This window comes from Sprattus sprattus, assembly GCF_963457725.1.
Source record: "Sprattus sprattus genome assembly, chromosome: 8".
Taxonomy (NCBI): domain Eukaryota; kingdom Metazoa; phylum Chordata; class Actinopteri; order Clupeiformes; family Clupeidae; genus Sprattus; species Sprattus sprattus.
In genome coordinates, this window is record NC_137927.1 from 28262622 (window position 1) to 28282028 (window position 19407).

Consider the following 19407-nt stretch of genomic DNA (forward strand, 5'->3'; position numbering starts at 1 on the left):
CATATTCTGTCAAATTTGAAATTGTAGAGTCGAGTAAAATGTGCTAAAATAATTTCCGTTGTATTGGTTTATGCTGGCATTTGTGCAAGCAAATACATAAGGAAAAACATATAGGCCTAGTGTACATAACACTTATGGTGTGTCTGAAAGAAAAAAGTATGTGACGTGACATGACTTTGTTGATAACATTCAATAAAACTGAAGTCAGTATAAGACTATGTTTCTGTGCATGATCTTGTGGCACCCTGTAAACCAAAGGGTTGAATACGAATGGTCTTTTTACACTGGTGTGTTTGCTTACCCTCGTGACTGATCGCTGGTTTTCTCATGGCTGTTGTTATTTTAATTGGCTGGGACGACATGCTGTCTAGGTGTGAAAGAAGACATTGTGCACTTCATTGGTTTGTACACGTACTCTGCACACTGCCATCTAATCTACGTTGTTTTGTCATTATGATCATACTCTAGACATGTAAGCCAATTAATTGCATGTCTGGTTTGGATACAATTGGGTTCTGCTGGGTTTCGCTGAACAAACAAAGCATTTGAATTGAATGGAAAACATGGTGTTGTTGACAGCCACTGAAGAAGAATAGTTCAAAGAATGGTTTGGAAATTATGCCCGGAAAAGTCTTATTTAATTACAAATGAGCGTGACTGATGCTATTAGCAGATTGTCTTCTAGAGCTGTCAGAACAACAATTATCCATTGTTCACTGTTGTTGCTGTTCAGGTACTCTCCAAAGCCCTGCCAGTGAATGAAAGCTTGTCGAGATATTATGGATTACAAAGCAGCTGGGCACACAGTTTGACTTCTAATTACCTCTGCGTCATTTGCGATTGCCATTAAAATCAATTCAAATGTATCTTTTTCCAACAACAGCTAAATTTCATTTCTCTAGGCCAGGGCTGACATTGTACTTAGCACCAACCCTGAGAGAGGCCGGCTTGCTAATTCAGCCTTCGTGCAAAATAACCCTGAATGATGGCACAGCTTCAGTGAAAGATGATGAGCAGAACCTTTCAGTTCCATTTTTTTTTCCTCACGAAGGGAAGGTTGCTACAGGTATACGTGATAGAAGTCCACTCTGCCCTCCACAAACATGTTTGGTCAAACTTATTCCTCTGCTCTTAATTAAGCCTTTAGGACTTACATTCTCATGACATTCAGGTGACTGTCAGCAAAGACTCAACATTGCAGACATTTTATCCTCTTTGTGAGTCCTAACATGGGCCTGTGCGTCAGGAGCTGTATGCTAGCAGCTCCAGGAGGAGAGCGCACTGCAGAATATGAATAAATAAACCTCCTTTGAGCACTCCTCTCTTTCACACACGGAGCCTGTAGCAGCCTCTCATTGATTTGTTACATATAAGTACACAGAGTATGTGTGTGTGTGTGTGTGGGGGGGGTGGGGGGTACGTTTTGTTATACTCTATGCTCCCAAAGGCTTCGTTCACACGACTAAACAGCTACGGATACTAAATGTGTGGTCTATAATTCATTAAGAGTGAACTAAAGAACAACTGCATAGAGGACATGGCACTCCAAACTATTTATATATCGTAGAAAAGTACACAAGTCTGTGTGTAAAATGATCTCACCTTGTCCTGGAGGGTTATTGTGCTCTGCTGAGTTTCAGGGGTTCCGCTGTGTGTAAAACAGAAGGCAGTGGGAAGCAGGTGTTTTATAGTGTGAATCCTTGCAGAGTTTAAAGTCTGAGAAAATGAGGTGTTCTCATTAATGAACTTGTCTTTTCACCATCATTGCTCCCTCGCTGTTCATTAACAACAAAGTGATTGACATACCTAATAGCTAATTGGTGACACAGAAGGACTTGTAGAGAATTTTAGATTAGATATTAAAATGACTTGGTGTTCATAATGAAGGGGAAAGTGTAGATGTTTGACCTTATTTATTTCACCATTACATTTATCAGCCACCTGCAGTTGCATAGCAGTAATAAAGTGACCCCTAGTGGACGGATGGTGTACTGTAGCTCCTATCACTGCTGGTACAGTGTCTGGGTGAGCTAAAGTATTCTTCCCAGCCAGTCTCAAAACAATCTAAAATAAAAGACTGTGGTCACAACAGCTCCCCACATGGGACACAGAAAATTGGTAGGAAGTCGAATTATTCATATTTCTGTCTAACCACTCAGACTCTGTGGTAAACCACAGCTTTGCCCCTGGTGGTTAATAAGTAATGTGTATCTTGAGTTGGTCCCAAGAGATCACCGAAGAAATATGTGAGAATGTACTTTTACACCCCCTTATGGTTTACAGAAAGTGATGACACAAATGAGGTAAGACAGTGTGTGTGTGTGTGTGTGTGTGTGTGTGTGTGTGTGTGTGTGTGTGTGTGTGTGTGTGTGTGTGTGTGTGTGTGTGTGTGTGTGTGTGTGTGTGTGTGTGTGTGTGTGTGCGTGTGTGTCTGTTTGTGTGTGTGTGTGTGTGTGTGTGTGTGTGTGTGTGTGTGTGTGTGTGTGTGTGTGTGTGTGTACGTGTACGTGTGTGCGTGTGTGTTTGTGTGTGTGTGCGTGTGTGTGTGTGTGTGTGTGTGTGTGTGTGTTTCTTCCTTCATTTCTTTCTTTCTATCCTACTGTGGACAATTTCATTGATAAATCATTTCCAAGAAAAGGTTGGGATAGGGACATGCATAGCCTTCTGACGTCATATCTGTTCATTAGTAATGTGGGACTGTCAACATCCCCACTGTGAACTTTTACTTCAATTACACTTCCAACACAGAGGCAGATATTTCCTCTGAATGAATAGGAAGTGTGTCTTTGTGTGTGAGTATGATGCTTGTATCCATACGTGTGTGTGTGTGTGTGTGTGTGTGTGTGTGTGTGTGTGTGTGTGTGTGTCCGTTGTGTGTGCGCATGCACGTGTTTGTGTGTGTGTGTCCGTGTGTGTGTGTGTCTTTGTGTATATGGCTGAAAACAAAAGAACCACAGGAGTGAAATGTGGCTGTTCAGTAATAATTGATATTAGTTGAGCTTGGCTTGGCAGGCGCTGGGGTCAGAGTGGTCAGCTGTTAATATTTACTGAGGTCCGAGCACCATCAGCACCCTGCCCACACAGGTCACAGTGTACCAGCTCACCCCGGACGAAACCTCCTCACACACACACACCTCAAATCCTACTCCTCACACACACACATCTCAGACACACACACCTCAAATCCTACTCCTCACACACACACTTTAAATCCTGCACCTCACACACACACACAGACCTCAAATCCTTTACAACACACACATGTCTCCCCTCCTACTCCTCACACACAAACACACACCTAAAACACTTCTCCTCGCACACACAAACACACACACACCTTAAATACTACTGCTCACACACACACGCACACACACACACACACACACACACACACACACACACACACACACACAAACACACACACCCACACCTCAAATCCTACATCTCACACACACACACACACACCTCAAATCCTACACCTCACACACACACACACACCTCAAACCCTATACCTCACACTCCCTTCCTACTCCTCACATACACACACACACACACACACACACAAGCCTCAAATACTACTCCTCACACAAACATACACACACACCTCAAATCCTACTCCTCACACACTCCGCTGAAGCAAAATTATACTCTCCAGATCCAAATATTCAGCATATCAGTCTGGCAATCAGGCCTTATGGTCTGAGGCATTATGTACGTATATATGTATCTAAATCTGGTTTCAATGTATTATGTATTACGCAAATAAGAAAAACAGTAATACTCTACAGAAATGTCTATGTATAGTTCTGAGAATATAAAATAAAGGAGGTCACACTGAGGTCACACATCTGTAGTGTATGTGTGTTGTGTCATAATAAGCTCCATATTTATTTGGTAAAAAAACTCAGTGGCTCTTTAAGTGGATGTTTGACTGGTGATCATGTACCTGTGTTCGTAAGTCTTGCTCCATGACACCCCTTTTGATGAGTTACCTTGAGAAACCATTTTTGCAGTTTTAGTGCCGTTTTAGAACTGGTGCAAGGACAATTTACCATAAAGAACCTATTATTCCTTCTTGATCATTTTTAATGAGTCACCACTCTGGTCTTTCTTCAGATTTCATGCAAGTATACACACAGCCACAAACATGCACACACTCACATAAACGCACACAGAGAAATAGACACAATATATAACACACTCAGAAACACACACATTGGAGACTGGCAGCAGCTACTGCAACAGTCGCCATGGCAGACTTTGTGAGGAGGCTGGAGACCCGGTGGAGGCTGGAGACCCAGCAGAGGCTGGAGACCCGGCGTGTGTGTGTGTGTGTGTGTGGCTGGAGAGGGCCCAAAAACCCTTTTAAACCCGCGATAATATAATGCATCCAAGACTCTCCAGCTGTGTGCTCTGACCTCGGTTCCGTTGCCACGGCTGCCTTCAATGAGAAACAAACACCTCCGTGCGTGAGTGTGTGGACGGACCGCATGCGTGCTGAGCAGTGGATTAAGCCAGGGTCTCAAATAACCGATAAAGAGTTTCATTTGGAGGCTAAATGAGCCGGCAAATTCCACTGTCTGCGTGACATTGCTCAGTGCAGGATGTGTGAGTGTGTGAGTGTGTGTGTGTGTGTATGTGTTTGTGTGTGTGGCTGTGTGTTTACAATATAGGGGAGTAATGATCCAGGTCTAAGCTGATGGGGGTCTGCCTTGCTCAGAGGAGGAGAAATGGAGGAACACACAGGGAGACAGGGACACAGAGACACACAGGGAGAGACAGACAGGGAGAGAGGGACACACAGGCAGAGGCAGACAGGGAGAGAGGGACACACAGGCAGAGACAGACAGGGAGAGAGGGACACACAGGCAGAGACAGACAGGGAGACAGGGACACACAGGGAGAGACAGACAGGGAGAGAGGGACACACAGGCAGAGGCAGACAGGGAGAGAGGGACACACAGGCAGAGACAGACAGGGAGAGACAGACAGGGAGAGACAGACAGGGACACAGAGACACACAGGGAGAGAGGGACACACAGGCAGAGACAGACAGGGAGAGAGGGACACACAGGGAGAGACAGACAGGGAGAGAGGGACACACAGGCAGAGACAGACAGGGAGAGACAGACAGGGAGACAGGGACACAGAGACACACAGGGAGAGACAGACAGGGAGACAGGGACACAGAGACACACAGGGAGAGACAGACAGGGAGAGACAGACAGGGAGAGACACACAGGGAGAGACAGACAGGGAGAGACACACAGGGTGAGACAGACAGGGAGAGAGGGACACACAGGCAGAGACAGACAGGGAGACAGGGAGAGACACACAGGGAGAGACAGACAGGGAGAGAGGGACACACAGGGTGAGACAGACAGGGAGAGACAGACAGGGAGAGACACACAGGGTGAGGCAGACAGGGAGAGACAGACAGGGAGAGACAGACAGGGAGAGACAGACAGGGAGAGAGGGACACACAGGGTGAGGCAGACAGGAAAAGAGAGAGGGACACACAGGGTGAGACAGACAGGGAGAGAGGGACACACAGGCAGAGACAGACAGGGAGAGAGGGACACACAGGCAGAGACAGACAGGGAGAGAGGGACACACAGGCAGAGACAGACAGGGAGAGAGGGACACACAGGCAGAGACAGACAGGGAGAGAGGGACACACAGGCAGAGACAGACAGGGAGAGAGGGACACACAGGGAGAGACAGACAGGAAAAGAGAGAGGGACACACAGGCAGAGACAGACAGGGAGAGAGGGACACACAGGCAGAGACAGACAGGGAGAGAGGGACACACAGGCAGAGACAGACAGGGAGAGAGGGACACACAGGCAGAGACAGACAGGGAGAGAGGGACACACAGGCAGAGACAGACAGGGAGAGAGGGACACACAGGCAGAGGCAGACAGGGAGAGAGGGACACACAGGCAGAGACAGACAGGAAAAGAGAGAGGGACACACAGGGAGAGACAGACAGGGAGAGAGGGACACACAGGGAGAGACAGACAGGGAGAGAGGGACACACAGGCAGAGACAGACAGGGACACAGAGACACACAGGGAGAGACAGACAGGGAGAGACAGACAGGGAGAGAGGGACAGGGACACAGAGACACACAGGGAGAGACAGACAGGGAGAGAGGGACACACAGGCAGAGACAGACAGGGAGAGAGGGACACACAGGGAGAGACAGACAGGGAGAGAGGGACACACAGGCAGAGACAGACAGGGAGAGAGGGACACACAGGCAGAGACAGACAGGGACACAGAGACACACAGGGAGAGACAGACAGGGAGAGACAGACAGGGAGAGAGGGACAGGGACACAGAGACACACAGGGAGAGACAGACAGGGAGAGAGGGACACACAGGCAGAGACAGACAGGGAGAGAGAGAGGGACACACAGGGAGAGACAGACAGGGAGAGAGGGACACACAGGCAGAGACAGACAGGGAGAGAGGGACACACAGGCAGAGACAGACAGGGAGAGAGGGACACACAGGCAGAGACAGACAGGGAGAGAGGGACACACAGGCAGAGGCAGACAGGGAGAGAGGGACACACAGGCAGAGACAGACAGGGAGAGACAGAGACACACAGGGAGAGACAGACAGGGAGAGAGGGACACACAGGCAGAGGCAGACAGGGAGAGAGGGACACACAGGCAGAGACAGACAGGGAGAGAGGGACACACAGGCAGAGGCAGACAGGGAGAGAGGGACACACAGGCAGAGACAGACAGGGAGAGAGGGACACACAGGCAGAGGCAGACAGGGAGAGAGGGACACACAGGCAGAGACAGACAGGGAGAGAGGGACACACAGGCAGAGACAGACAGGGAGAGAGGGACACACAGGGTGAGACAGACAGGGAGAGAGAGAGGGACACACAGGCAGAGGCAGACAGGGAGAGAGGGACACACAGGCAGAGACAGACAGGGACACAGAGACACACAGGGAGAGACAGACAGGGAGAGAGGGACACACAGGCAGAGACAGACAGGGAGAGAGGGACACACAGGCAGAGACAGACAGGGAGAGAGGGACACACAGGCAGAGACAGACAGGGAGAGAGGGACACACAGGCAGAGACAGACAGGGAGAGAGGGACACACAGGCAGAGACAGACAGGAAAAGAGAGAGGGACACACAGGGTGAGACAGACAGGGAGAGAGGGACACACAGGCAGAGACAGACAGGGAGAGAGGGACACACAGGCAGAGACAGACAGGGAGAGAGGGACACACAGGCAGAGACAGACAGGGAGAGAGGGACACACAGGCAGAGACAGACAGGGAGAGAGGGACACACAGGCAGAGACAGACAGGGAGAGAGAGGGACACACAGGCAGAGGCAGACAGGGAGAGAGGGACACACAGGCAGAGACAGACAGGGAGAGAGGGACACACAGGCAGAGACAGACAGGGAGAGAGGGACACACAGGCAGAGGCAGACAGGGAGAGAGAGGGACACACAGGCAGAGACAGACAGGGAGAGAGAGGGACACACAGGCAGAGACAGACAGGGAGAGAGGGACACACAGGGAGAGAGAGGGACACACAGGCAGAGACAGACAGGGAGAGAGGGACACACAGGCAGAGACAGACAGGGAGAGAGGGACACACAGGCAGAGGCAGACAGGAAAAGAGAGAGGGACACACAGGCAGAGGCAGACAGGAAAAGAGAGAGGGACACACAGGGAGAGACAGACAGGGAGAGAGGGACACACAGGGTGAGACAGACAGGGAGAGAGGGACACACAGGCAGAGGCAGACAGGAAAAGAGAGAGGGACACACAGGCAGAGACAGACAGGGAGAGAGGGACACACAGGCAGAGACAGACAGGAAAAGAGAGAGGGACACACAGGGAGAGACAGACAGGAAAAGAGAGAGGGACACACAGGCAGAGACAGACAGGGAGAGAGGGACACACAGGCAGAGACAGACAGGAAAAGAGAGAGGGACACACAGGCAGAGACAGACAGGGAGAGAGGGACACACAGGCAGAGACAGACAGGAAAAGAGAGAGGGACACACAGGCAGAGACAGACAGGGAGAGAGGGACACACAGGCAGAGACAGACAGGGAGAGAGGGACACACAGGCAGAGGCAGACAGGGAGAGAGGGACACACAGGCAGAGGCAGACAGGAAAAGAGAGAGGGACACACAGGCAGAGACAGACAGGGAGAGAGGGACACACAGGCAGAGGCAGACAGGGACACAGAGACACACAGGGAGAGACAGACAGGGAGAGAGGGACACACAGGCAGAGGCAGACAGGGAGAGAGGGACACACAGGCAGAGACAGACAGGGAGAGAGGGACACACAGGGTGAGACAGACAGGGAGAGAGAGAGGGACACACAGGCAGAGGCAGACAGGGAGAGAGGGACACACAGGCAGAGGCAGACAGGGAGAGAGGGACACACAGGCAGAGACAGACAGGGAGAGAGGGACACACAGGCAGAGGCAGACAGGGAGAGAGGGACACACAGGCAGAGACAGACAGGGAGAGAGGGACACACAGGCAGAGACAGACAGGGAGAGAGGGACACACAGGGTGAGACAGACAGGGAGAGAGAGAGGGACACACAGGCAGAGGCAGACAGGGAGAGAGGGACACACAGGCAGAGGCAGACAGGGAGAGAGGGACACACAGGCAGAGACAGACAGGGACACAGAGACACACAGGGAGAGACAGACAGGGAGAGAGGGACACACAGGCAGAGACAGACAGGAAAAGAGAGAGGGACACACAGGGAAAGAGGGACTGTCTCTGCCTGTCTCCCTGTTTGTCCCTTTCAGAGAAAGAAAGGGGAGGGAGAGTGAGGGATGTCAACTGAAAATATTTAGGGAGGTGGAGACAACTGAGATAGAAATAGAGAAAGGCAAAGAGAGATGACAAATGAGAGATGACAAATGAACCATAGGTGCACCCTCGTTAAACATTCAGCTGAGACTCACGCTGCTGAACCAGATGGGTACAGTTCAGCGAACGGAATGTAAATATAAACAGTCATTAGGAACTAGAAGTAACGACTAGACCCTGATCACAAATTCCTATAGAACAGACCACCCGAATCTGATCATATCCATAGTTTTCATATCTTTCATCATTATGTGTATGCATTATTGTTGGTAAAAGACAAAGTAAAATTAGTAGTATAAAAACTATGTTGACCTTATTTATCAACGGTTCTACATCCATTCCTTTACAATCCGTTGCTTGGAGTTGCGAGCAAACAAATGTGGTTACATTTCTGTTTAAGTATCTCCCTGCTCCATATTTACGCCGTGTATTTAAGCCTTTGTGCCATGTTTATGCAGATAGCCAAAATTAACTCAACATTGTGGCTCTAATTATCTTCATGGAAACACGGGCTTAATGTGATGCTGTCACGGAAAACGATTCCACAATAAACAATGCCAAATATTTAATCTGTTCAGACACGGACACTAAGGAGGATGTTGAAGGATCGAGGTGGAAAATAAATTAAAATGCTGCAAAGGAGAACAGGCCCCAGTCTTGGCATAACTACTTTATTATGAATGGACATTCAGCTGCTTTATGCCACTCAGCGTCTCATGGCAGTACATGAATATACAGATGCTTTTGGGAGGGAAGGGGGCTTTTAACCAGACTTTCCAAAAGTTTCCAAAGTTTCCAAATACCCTTTATCATGATATAAATCATTCATTGCAAAGAAAAAAATTCTAATAGAATATGATGTGTGTGTGTGTGTGTGTGTGTGTGTGTGTGTGTGTGTGTGTGTGTTAAGTATGTTCATAAGGGGAGAAATAGGAAATGTGTGTGTGCTGTCCTGTATCGCTCTCATGCTCTGGTGAAACATCACTTGAACTCTTCAGTGGATGAGGATGAGGACGGAATCTCAGACTCCTCCGAACCTTCCTAAAATCAGGCAGAAACAAACACCCCAGTCAACATCATGCATTTTTTTTATGAAATTGTGTACTCTTGGTATTTATATATATATTTGTATGCTATTCCTACTGTTTTTAGATATGTAATATTGTTGTGTTATATGTTGTTGTTGTGTTATATGTTGTCCCTCGTCGCACCAACAGTTGTAAGCAAATACAATGAGAATAAAGGCTTTTCTATTCTATCTATTCTATAAAATCTGTTCCTGTCCAGACCCTCACCTTCACTTTTTCCAAGTCTGAGCGTCCAGGAAGAGACTTCTGCGGAGTGTGAAAGGCCTGGCGAGACAAGAGACACAGCACATGAGGAAACCAACCCAACAGCACTATCAATACAAGCCCTTACATAACACACTGTTTACCCATCAGCATCTTTTGCCACACAACTAAGGCAAATTCCTTGTTGTGGAAACGACTCGGCAATAACCCTGTCTCTGACACTGTAGCCATGGCAACACGCTATTTACCCCTCAGCCATGACATATAATAACCCTGAGCTCTTTTCTATGGCAGAATAATTCCAGAGAGCTCACCAGAATCGCCATAACCTGCATTTGTCTATTTGATCCATAACAGCATGTATTGGGCATCTGTGTATTAAGGTCTGTAACAGAATATGGATGTACTTGTCTTCCTAGGATATCTGTTGAGTATTGACCTTTTTGGCTTGCTGGATCTCCTCCGTGGACTTGGACCTGCTCTTCACAGGATGCCTCTGGGGGGAGGTGGACTGCAGAGAAAGACATGCCTGTTTAGTATACAAAATACTTACTTACTATATACGTTTAGTGTTTAGTATACCTCGTATAAAAAGACATTGATATGAGAACAGACGTCAGGCCCAGTGCATTAATCCTTACATAGGTTACATCAATGTATGTAAAATGTAGTGGAGCAGTATTAAGCTAAAATATGTATAAACAATCAAGTAAAGTACAGATAATTAGAAATAATACTTGAGTACAGTAAGAAAGTATTTCTACTCAAGGACCAATACACCCCTGTGGATAGGTATGGTTTGTGTTCTGCGAGGTGGGGACAGGTAGGCACCAGAGGGTCACTGTTGGCCAGGAATATGAAGTCTTAATACGGGCATGTGGTCTTGAGTACCTTCGGTTCCATGGCTGGGCCGGGGTGTTTGATGGTGGTGTTCCGGGGTTTGGTGTGTGACAATTGGAGAGACTCTCAGCAGTCTGATCAGGCTCTAGTTTGAACACATTAAAACACATAAACACATAAAAAGTTACTCTGAAGTAAGAAATCTCATAGTCTTGTAGCAATATACATAACTGACCACTAGATGGCTCATAGTCTTGTAGCAATATACACAACTGACCACTAGATGGCGAGTTTGATCTGTATTGTATCATGATTAACCAACAGTCTGCCCAGGCGTGTTTGAATATTAATAATTGACAGTCAGTGTGACTGTATCACATCACAATATCATGTCAAGGTCACTGTGGAGAGCGATCATCAAGTGTAAATCAACATACAATGAGTTGATGCTCACAGAGACACGCTATCAATGCAAATAACCTCAGCACTCCTGGACAAGCGTTCCTGCCCTTTCTTGCTCTGTCTGTTATGCTATCCATGTTTTCTGAGTTTCCTGAGTCACCCAGGAGAATCCTGTGGATGAGGAATGATGTCAGCAGTCTTGGCCTCCTGTTCACAGTCGGGGGGTGTCCCCTCCCACACACCTGCCATCAGTCTGGCCATGCAATATGCAACAGCTCAGGCTGTGGAGCTGAGACTCAGGCATGACTCAATCAAGTCTGAGACTGAGATGAGACGGAAGAGACACATTTCCTCGTGACGGTTCAGGCTTTAATGTGATACATTAGTAGTAGTTACAGTAGTTACATTCCTGCACTTTTATTTCTTATGTTAAGTAGTATTTGTTGTTACAGTAGGTCTCTATTGCTCGTAGCTTGATTGTTCTGTCTTTCGTACGTCGCTTTGGATAAAAGCGTCTGCTAAATGACCAAATATAAATGCATTAAAGCTCCTAGCTTATAAAGACAGTGTGATGCCAGTGGATGACAGAGTGCACGTCATGGACTGTAAAGACTTAGGATGAAGAGTCCATGACATGAAAGCCTGCAAAAAAAAAAAGAAAGAGCATGAAGAGTGTATTTCCCTGTAAAGACTCTACAGCACAATTAGACACAGTGACATTATGACTAAACTGGAGACTAACACATAGCAGAGTGCCTGTGACTGAGTGTCACCCCGCTACTCACTGAGCTCCACTGGCTGCCGGTAGCTGCTCGCAAAGTGCTTACTGGCTCTGCTCCCACCTACCTAAATGCTCTTGTAAGGGCAAATGTTACACCCAGGACGCTGCGCTCATCCAGTGAGCGTCGTCTGGCACTGCCCCCGGTGCAAGCAAGGCAATCCAGACTATTCTCAGTTGTAGTTCCACGTTGGTGGAACGACCTGCCTAGCACTACCAGAGCAGGAGCGTCCCTCTCTACCTTTAAGAAGCTCTTGAAGACCCAACTCTTCAAAGAGCACCTCTCTTTCTAACTGGCACCTTGGCTTAACCTGCACTTAAGCAGTAACAGGCCAGCACTTCTTTTTTTATTCTTTCTATGTCGTTTTATAAGCAGTATTTATTGTTACACCAGGTTTTTAATGCTCTTAGCTTGATTGTTCTCTCCCTTGTACGTCGCTTTGGACAAAAGCGTCTGCTAAATGACTAAATGTAAATGTAAATGAGTGTAAATAGTTGGGAGGATATAATATGAAATATAAGACTATAAGAATTATATTCAAATAAATAGTAATTTCCACTGTGAAGGTTCAACCTCAGTTTGACAAACTAGTGACCAAAGCTGATGATACCATATAACTGAGTGTGGATTGGGAGGATATAATATGAAATATAAGACTATAAGAATTATATTCAAATAAATAGTAATTTCCACTGTGAAGGTTCAACCTCAGTTAGACAAACTGACATAGTGACCAAAGCTGATGATACCATATAACTGAGTAAGGATTGGGAGGACTTCATAAGGGGTGTGGCATTGCCCAGTCTCTGATGCTTTCTGAGACGGTCTGGCAGGAGTTACACGGGTGGCACAGAGCGCGGCATGGCATGGCATGGCAGGGCGCTCTGCCCAGAGGGTGAACACATAGAGATCATGTCACCATGGAAACACTAGGGCAACCCACAAGAGATAAGTGAAGTTGACAGTCCATTCGCTGGTTCACACAAACACACACACACACACAAACACACACGCACACACACGCACACACACACACACACACACACACACACACACACACACACACACACACACACACACACACAGACACACACACACAGACACAAACACACAGACACACACTATCACACAAGCAAATGCCTTGCTATCAGCAACGAGCCCTTCTCCCTTTTATACCCATTAGAGTGTGAAACTAAACCATTTTCTGCTCCTAAATGCAAACCCCATGGGAGACACATTTACAATCACTGAGTAGTTCAGCCACATTTACAATCACTGAGTAGTTCAGCCACATTTACAATCACTGAGTAGTTCAGCCACATTTACAATCACTGAGGTAGTTCAGCCACATTTTGACATACTGTCTGCATGACACAACAGAGGAAGTCGCTCTGGGGGTCTGACTGGTGTTTTCCGAACCCCACCAGTAGATTCCAAAGAAGGCTCTGTGGTTTCTGTGTGACTGAACTGAGAGCAACTCATAGCCTTACTCAGGGACACACACACACACACACACACACACACACACACACACACACACAGGGACAGATAGACCTCAGCATCCATAGAAATCACTCTTGGCTTTGTTGGGTTTTTTTCTTCCTCTTTCTTTTTTTTGTGGTCTGTGGGAGGAGAGGGAGACTTGTGCGTCACTCTATTCCTCCGTGGGACCGAGCTGGCTGGGGATGCGAAAGAGCTGGCCGTGGCTCGGGAAAAAGCACTTACCAATGATTTGTCCACATGACTGAGCGCAACAACCACCAAGGTGGCATTTCAGGACACACTGGATACCCCCCACCAGGGCAGACAACTTGTCCCGACACAGTGAGATCGTAGTACCCGGCCAATTTATTTACATGTAGATGCAAATAGTCAAAAATACCTCAACAGTTTTATTCTGACGCTAATGATGTTCATGGAAAGGGTGGCAAGCTGCATTGTAGGTCCGGGGAAGACAGCTCTCTCATGTACATGCAGGAAGCCCAGGGCTAATTCACCCACATCAGAAGTGTCGACACGTGGGATATCACTTCTTGAAGTCTTTGTTCCAGGTATACGCAACTATTTAATTTGGCTCTAATTATGTTCATAGACGAGTGAAGAGCAGAATAGAACAGTGCTAATTGAAGAGTATAATAGAAGAGTGCTATTTGAAGAGTAGAATAGAAGAATGCTATTTGAAGAGTATAATAGAAGAGTGCTATTTGAAGAGTATAATAAAAGAGTGTTATTTGAAGAGTAGAATAGAAGAGTGCTATTTGAAGAGTAGAATAAAAGAGTGTTATTTGAAGAGTATAATAGAAGAGTGCTATTTGAAGAGTAGAATAGAAGAATGCTATTTGAAGAGTAAATTAGAAGAGTGCTATTTGAAGAGTATAATAGAAGAGTGCTATTTGAAGAGTAGAATAGAAGAGTGCTATTTGAAGAGTAGAATAGAAGAGTGCTAATTGAAGAGTAGAATAGAAGAGTGCTATTTGAAGAGTAGAATAGAAGAGTGCTAATTGAAGAGTAGAATAGAAGAGTGCTATTTCAGGACATGCTGGACACAGACACCTGGCCCCTCTAGTACATGCAGAGAGGTGGGAAGCGTAGGGCTAATTCACCCACATCACAAGTGTAGGATTGCATTCGTTCTCTGCATATGCAGTTAGTCAAAATGAACTCAACAGTCTTACTTTGGATCTTGCTATGGTCAAGGAGGCGCTGACTTCAGCTGACTCTAAAACAGGACTGGCCCGTGTCTGGTCTGCATTAGGCGCAGCCTAGGCTCCTGTTAGGCCTGCTACCAGGATGGCTCTGTGTTATGCAGCAGGACTGCACTTCCAGACCAGGCACGCATATTAGACCCTGGGGGTAAAAGCCCTTGTTTCCCAGCCTCCATCCCCAGGCAGGTACACCACTATTCAACTGTGCACACAATGGGGATGGCCCATCAAGCTTTTAGGATGAGTCAGCAGAAGCACTAACGCATGAAATGTTATTACACTTTAATTTACCCCAGGGTTAGATTAAGGTTTTATCCTCCTTTATTGCAGGAAAGTCTTTGTTGCGTGGGAGAGACATGCATTAGAATAAGGTACGTACATCAGTGAAGTAATTATAAAGTGTCGTCCAAAGAATCCTTGTGATATAACCTCAGCCCCCACCCTTTCCTTTCTTACACAACTTCTTAAGCCACTGCCTGGGTGAAGGGTATCTCTCAGTTCAATGAGCAATAGCCTTTGCTTAACTCAAACGCAGGTTCATCTCAGAATTGTAGTGTGCAAAAGAGTAGCACACTTCCATGTGTGTGTGTGTGTGTGTGTGTGTGTGTGTGTGGGGGGGGGGGGGGAGGGTTGGTGGTTGACAGATCCCAGCATGCCCTGCAAATGAGGAACTGATAGTTGGGTTATTCAGTGCTCTATCTTGAAATAATGTGATTGTGCCTTCCCTTTGGGGTCTGTCTGGTTAGCGTGAGGAACTGTTATCAGTTCTTCTTAGTTTAGCCCTGTTTTAATGCTAGCATTTTCTGGTGCTGGGTGTTTCCGGGTTCTGGGTGTTTCCGGGTTCTGGGTGTGTGTTCTTTGGCTTATTAATTGCATTCCCAGGGTCATGTGGTGTGTGAGGCACAGGAGCTGCATTAAGACCTGCAATCTGTGGGAGTGCACTATTAACATTCTGACCAAGAGGAGCCCTGAGGACTGATGATTATCTTGAACACAAGAACACAAGAAAAAGTCTAACAGGAAGTGGATGAACATCAAGATGCAATTAGTAAACATTAACACAGTCAAAGATCTCTCGTCCTCTTTCCCCCTCTTTGTTATCCTCATATGAATATGGAGCAGGCGAGATAAGATGACCTGTTTTTTGACTGAGTACACTTACATATAAATGATTTGTTACTAGTACCATACAGTAGGCTACAGTACAGTGCATTAACCTACAAAGTGACTATTGCTACGGAATTCCGAAGCGTTAATATAGGAACTAATGTTACGGACCCGTGTCAATAGCTGAATCATAGTCCATGTCGCCCTACGATTCAAGTCCAAGTTGGTACAGTAAGTAGGCCTAACATTGTTGCCTTACAAGCAGTCAGCTCAGGTTCGATTTCCAGTTACCGTGTGCTATATATTTCACCTTGACTTTTAACCAATTCATGTTGTTATTGACTAAACATATGACCTACCCAGGAGGGGCCACTGTGCCCTGTGAGGTTTCGGAGGGAGTGCTAGCAACAAGTGCGATTCGTAGTGGACACCATCATCTTGAGACATGAAAATGTCAATAACAATAACACAAATTTTAATGAAACTTCTTATGTGATTACATTCTACATTAGATTATTTAGACTACCCTATATTTATGGTGATGAAGGTGCCAGGATAGCTCAGTGGGTGTGTAGAGGAGACCCACAAATGTTTGGCATCTATGAAAACATACAGTAACCTAAATTGTCAGTGGGCAGGTTACCGACACCTTATGAACAACTGGAATAAATGGAAGTGAGGAATAAAGACACGACAGAAGCTTTGCAAAAAACAGAGAGTAAAATAAGGTTCCCTTACCAAGTCTATGGTAAGGCTATGGCTCAAGACGCCAGTTAACCATGGTACTGTTGAAGGGGACATGATGGCGTCATCGTTGTCTATTTGTCCACGTCAGTTAACAAACAAGAGGAAGCTTAGTCCATTTTTTATTTTTTTACATTTACTTGATCTGTCGTTTGATTGAGATGCTTACTTGCAAACGTTATAGGCTAGGCTAAAAGTAAACTGATTTTGTTGCTGTTTCTAACGAGACATTACTGATGTGCAACACAGCAAATTAACAGGAGTAGTATTTACCAGTAAAGTATAGTATTTATTTTCGTTTTTTTATCTTTTATTGTGACTAAAAGTATCCACTACGTCCAAATTCATGTTGGGGCTTCCTCATTTTCTAAAGTGACGCCCCATGACAGCTAACGACCGGAGGTGCCCTTGCCAAGCAGTGCCCTTTTGACCCCACTCGGAGGGAGGCAACCATTTTTCGAAACTCTCCATGTTCACCATGTTCCCTAATACTAAAGATTGGAAATAAAGCATATGGAAAGAAATCTACGGACAAATCATCCATGGCAACAGTAGATTCCAGATGATAATATATGATAATTCCGTAGCAATAATGCCCTTACTAGTAAACACAGTTCCGGTTGCTGAAGTTGGTGCCTTTCATATTATGGGACACCTCGTCAGACGTTATCCGTTACACATTATATGCTGATTACATGAACATCATGTCTCAGGACATCAAGTTCTTGGCTCCTGCATGGCTTGCACGGTTCATATCTGTAGAGAAAGGTTAATCTATTCCTAGAGAACACACACTAAGCTATTGTGCTTGCTCTAAGGGGGTTCCGGCCCTGGGCTCTGTTAAGCATCTTGAGAAAATGTTATTGTTTTGGCGCTGTATACATTAAATTGAATTCAATTTACTTGAATCTCCCTATTAATGTAGGCTATAGGGATACACATAGGCGTGGCTACAATGTGGATATGATGGTGTCAGCCATGTCTGTTTTTTAACACAGCAGGTATCTGTCCCTTGATGACTCATAGACATCCCTATTCCAGACTGGTAAGCTTGGAAATTCAGTCAGGTTTCATGTTTAAGCAATGTCTAAAATGGCAGTTACTGATTTAAATCCATTAACGCTAAAAGACAAGACTCAACGTAGAGCTAATTTGTTGTGTAATTAGACACGCCCAGTAGACATTAAACTGGGCTTGCATGAGGAAGAAGCTGTCTTAAAGTGTCCTCAGGTCTGCATAATCATGTCATCATGTCATGTGATCAACCAATTACATGTCTTCCCCATGTTTCTGGAGCCAATCACATTTCAGAACACAATGATGTGTTGGGGAGGACAGTCCATCAAAGATGTACACAAACACCATGCATTTGCACCAGTCAGGTTCACTTGACAGTCCCTGAATCAAGCTCTAGCAGTTAGTCCCATACAGACAGACAGACAGACAGACAGACAGACAGACAGCACACCACCCTTAAAAGCACAGGTCAGTGACCAACATTAACGCTACACTCCCACAGGAGCAGTCAGGCCTCTCCTGGCAGGACATGCGGAGCAGCTCACTGACAGATAAGCACTCGGACCTGGTACACTGAACCGCCAGAACAGAACAAAGAAGCAAACGGGAGCAACTCCTGCAGCTTCACGTGCTTCACTGTGATTTTCAAACACAAACACTCTGCATCGACTCAGACTGCAAGTGGCTGCATGGGTGGGGGACAAGCTTCTGCGTGAGATGAGTCCCCCTCGGTATATTAATAGTAAATAGACTCACCGGTCCCCACTGCATCTGTGGTGCTAAAAACCTGCCATTTGTTCTTTGGCTCAGTGAAGCATGACACCACACCGCCTGCCATTCGTGAGGCACACAAAAGCAAGCGCTGAACGCCTGTGAAAGCAAGCAAACGGGCAAAGATGCAGGAGGACTGAAGCGCAAGGTGGATCTTACCTTTTAGTTTTCCACCCCGATCTCCTCTCTCTGCCTTGATGGTGCTGATGGAGCTGTTGGTGTGTGCTCCTCTTCTCTCTCTGTCTGTCTGCCTCTCTCTCTCTCCCAGCACTGAGCACTCCCTCGCTCCCTCCCTCCCTCCCTCTCGTGGTCTCTCCTGCACAGACATGGCCACACGTACCACACATCCTCTGCCCATTCATAAATTCACAGACATGACAAGAGCACACACCCACAGTCAAAGACCTCATGAAATGCTGGCAGCATGCTTGTGCACACACACACACACACACAGTACACACTCTAGGTTTCTTTCACTCTCCGAAGCATGCACACACACACACACTCTCCCTCTTTCTCTCTCTCTCTCTCATACAAACACACACAGACACACACATACAGTACACACTCTAGCTCTCTTTCACTCTCTCAATCACACACACACAGACACATAGACACACACACACAGAGACACATACACACACACACACACACACACAGACACACACATTTTGAGTGAGAGCAACCTTGGGGTCTGTTGTGGACTGGTGACTCAGTGTGCCACTCACAGACTGTCTTTGGTCTGTTTTCAGAGCACGCACAGCAAGGATTTGATAAATGGACAGGGCAAGGCTCAGTTTCTCATAGGACAAAGAGGATTGTTGAAAGTAAGGTGCTTTGACCTTAGATATTCTTACTATAGGTTA